Source organism: Bos mutus, chromosome 5 (assembly GCF_027580195.1).
Source record: "Bos mutus isolate GX-2022 chromosome 5, NWIPB_WYAK_1.1, whole genome shotgun sequence".
Classification (NCBI taxonomy): Eukaryota; Metazoa; Chordata; class Mammalia; order Artiodactyla; family Bovidae; genus Bos; species Bos mutus.
The window spans coordinates 73,544,493-73,548,496 of NC_091621.1; the positions used below are offsets into that span (position 1 = coordinate 73,544,493).

Genomic DNA, 4,004 nt, shown 5'->3' on the forward strand with positions numbered 1-4,004 from the left:
AAATTTGGAAGCAGATTTCCCCTTAAGGTAACTTCCTAAAAATATTGAAAAGATAGATGGATCCAGTGAATGAAAAATAAGGTGTTTAACCTACAATCAGCAATTCCAGGGTAGGAAGAACTATTTGAATTGAGAGATGACATCTATACTGTAAATTATGCAATTCCTTTGCTTCCCAGCATTAATAGACCTTTTTTATTTTTTTCCCTAGTCCAGACTTTTTCTTAGAGCTAAATTTCAGCAATGCTTTAACATTGTCTAAATATTGTGCTTTGGAAATTGAGGGACCAGTGTGAGGACTTCCATTAGTATTATAACTATCCCCACTGCAGAGCCTGCAAGGGCTCTGGGTCAAGATTCAGTAACAGGTATGTTCAGTTTGTCCAAGGCGATCCCATCTTTTTATGATTGTCCAGGATATCCTAGGCCAGGTAGTTTACAAGGGAGTCTATCATATTGGCCTTTCAGTATCACTATGGCCATAGTTTAAAGATAGGAGAAGGAACAAGAGGCAGCTGTATTTGCAGTAGTAAGAGTACCATGGGAAAACTATAGGCTATCACCATTCTGGCATAATAAGGTATTGTTATGTGTTGCTTATAGCAAAGTGGCAGTAGGAGTGGGACAAGGGAGGAAGGAGATTTTAAAAAATTTTTGGAGAATTGTTTGTCTAAGCTTTCTGGGCACAGAGATTGCGCACCTGGGAGAACCGTTGGCACAGTGGTTGCAGAGGCAGTCCTGGCTGCATGAGAGGACGATGAGGAGGGGTGAGCATCAGCATGGCAGAAGAGGACACGCTGGTATCAGTGGATTAGGAAACACTGGGGAAGGCGCAAGGAGTGTTCTGCAAATATACTCAGGCGGAGGGTAAAAAGCTGGGATTGAGAGGCCAGGTCCAGAACACTGACCAAGGCAGAGGGCAAGGGCGATTGAAAGGTCCCATCCCCAAAGTGCGTCGTTTGCAAGAATGGCTTGAGACAAGAGGAAATCCCAAAACAAACGTTCACCAACAGAGCAAACTTCTACAGTGAGAAAGTCATCTCAAAGTTGGATTACTCAGATTCCCAACTTGTAAAATAATGGCCAGAATTTAAATTTTCCGAGATAAACTCAGTGGTTTTGTTTTTTATTGTTAATAGAGATGGAAGTACTCTATGTTCAATATTAGAATTTATCAGTAAGTTACTTTAGTATCAGATATTTGATTATGACTGTATATTATAGGTATGATGGAATGATTACACTGTAAACAATTCTAATCAATGAAAACACATTACAACTTTCAAAAAAAAGAATTGTGTTTATGAGAGAAAAGCGTTTTTTCCTAGAAATGTTAAAAGAATATGGAAACATATAATATTAGTTTTAGGTTAATAATTCATACACGTAGAGCACTGTCACTTTCCCGACGATGATGATGCCCAGTGAGTCAAACTAGAAATTGTGTCTCAGGGGACCTAGAATCCAAGGAATAAACTGCTATTGTTCCTCATCACAGACCCAAACCCTCCAGTGGGTAAAGATAAGCCACTGGCATCTTGATTAGTGAGAACCTGAGACACTGAGTCAGATAGCCTCTCGGGTGTCAGGGAAAACCTCAACCTCCAGGAGACTAGCTGCTCCCACCTCCCACCCACCTTGTGAAATATTGTGATAATGAGTTACTTTCTTTTTTTTAGTTAATTTATTTACTCATGTTTGACTGTGCTGGCTCTTCATTTTTACGAGGGCTTTTCTCAAGTTGCAGTGAGCAGGGTCTACTCTCTAATTGTGGTGTGGAGGCTTCTCGTTTTGATGGCTTCTTTTGTTTCCAAGCCTGGGCTCTAGGACACCTGGACTTCAGTAGTTGCAACACGTGGGCTCAGTCGTTGGGGCACACCGGCTTAGTTGCTCCTCCACATGTGAGGTCTTCCTGACTCAGGGACTGAACCCATGTCTCTTGCATTGGCAGGCAGATTCTTTACCACGGAGCCACCAGGGAAGCCCATCGTGGGTTTCTTTTTATCTGGAGGCTCAAGAAACAGCTACAGGGCCTCAAAAGACCAAGGGTGAAGACACCAGGTTATACTGCATTTGGTATTATAGAAAGAAGAGGGAAAGGGAAGGCAGAGGATGAGGAGCGGCAAGTAGGGGAAGTATAGAAGAAACAGTGGACTTACTGCTCAGTCAGGTATTGTATATGTCAGGGTTATTTGCAGTAAACAGAAATCACTTTTATTTTAAACAGAAAATACCTTAATACAGGGACATGCATGCTTACAAAATCGTTTGAAGAACTGAAGGAGCAGAGTCTCTGCTGTTTCCCAGAAATGGCTCCTAGAATGGGATTAGTAAACACACTCACGGGAGGGGAGCTTCAGAAAGCTGAGCAATCAGGCTTCCTGAGTGGCTCAGTGGTAAAGAATCTGCCTGCCAATGCAGGAGACATGGGTTCAATCCCTGATCCAGGAGGATCCTGCATGCCCCAGCGCAACTAAGCCTGTGGACCACAACTACTGAGGCTGTACTCTAGAACCTGGGGGCTGCAACTACTGAGCCCACCTGCAGCAATTACTGAAGCCCACTCACTCTGGAGCCCGTGCTTCACAACAAGAGAAGCCGCAGCTAGGGAGTAGCCCCCGCTCATTGCAACTAGAGAAAAGCCCATGCAGCAGCAAAGACCCAGCACAGCCTTTTTAAAAAAAAAAATAAGAAAGGTGAGGAATCACAACTTATTGCTGGGACTTTCCTGGTGGTCCGGTGGCTAAGACTCTGCACTCATTTCAGGGGGCCCAGGTCCAACCCCTGGTCAGAAAACTAGATCCCACATGCCACATCAAAGACCTAGCACAGGCAAATAACTAAATGAAAATGAAAGTCACTCAGTCCTGTCTGACTCTTTGTATAAATAAATATTTTTAAAAAACAAAGCTTTATTGCTGAAACTGTTGAATTCAAGAACACAGTGCTCTGGCTGTGATCCAGAGGGCAATGTTGCTAACACTGCCTCAGAGCCTTCAGTGGCCAAGAGCTAGTGCATGGATGCGGAACACTGCTGCCAAAAGCCCAGCACCTCACAATCGTTCTGGCCAGCAGCAAGCGCCAAAGCAGCCAGGAGGTGGCTCCTACCTCACTTCTACTTTTCAAGTCTCTTGGGTTTGCAGACTACAGATAGATCATAATTTAGAAACAGAATCCTAGTGGCAAAAAAATCTGTGATGTATAGTTGTGGGTTTTCTAGCCTCTGCAGTACAGGAAGGTGTATGAAAAGGAGACAGAATATGGGTCAGTCATATCCATCACAAATGTATATGTATCTACATGTAAAATCTGAGCCAGAAGAAGCATGAGAATGAAGCAGAAGTTTAAGATTTTTTCATTTTACAAACCAATAAGGGGATGCAGAGGACTTTTGTTGCAGAAAGACATTACCAACTGCGATCTACTATGACCATCATTTCATAAGAGAAGTAATACTTTTTTACACCAAAAAAGTGGGAAGGTTACATTCGCAGAATTTAAGAACTGGATAAACTTAACTTCAAGAAAAACAGTAGGTTGTCTTTCTCAGTGAACACCTTGTCCGGGTGTGGCAGTCTATGAAAGCACTGAAGTAGTGTAAGGTTGGGCTTATAAGATGGCTCAGTGGTAAAGAATCTGCCTGCTAATGCAGGCGACACAGACTGCATCTATGAAATGAAAAGACACTTGGTCCTTGGAAGAAAAGCTATGACAGACCTAGATATTGACAGGCAGAGACATCACTTTGCCAACAAGGGTCCATCTAGTCAAAGCTATGTATCCAGTAGTCATGTATGGATGTGAGAGATGGACTATAAAGAAGACTGAGCACTGAAGAACTGATGCTTTTGAACTGTGGTGCTGGAGAAGACTAAAGAGTCCCTGGGACAGCAAGGAGATCAAACTAGTCAATCCTAAAAACTCAACCCTGAATATTCACTGGAAGAATTGATACTGAAGCTGAAGCTCCAATACTTGGGCCAGCTGATGCAAAGAGCCGATTC

General features: G+C 43.0%; 1 pseudogene; it reads left to right on the top strand.

Moving 5' to 3' along the window:
* Positions 1-779: 779 nt before the first annotated feature.
* LOC102264351 (acylphosphatase-1 pseudogene) lies at positions 780-1,080 on the top strand (annotated as a pseudogene).
* The last annotated feature ends 2,924 nt before the right edge of the window (positions 1,081-4,004 follow it).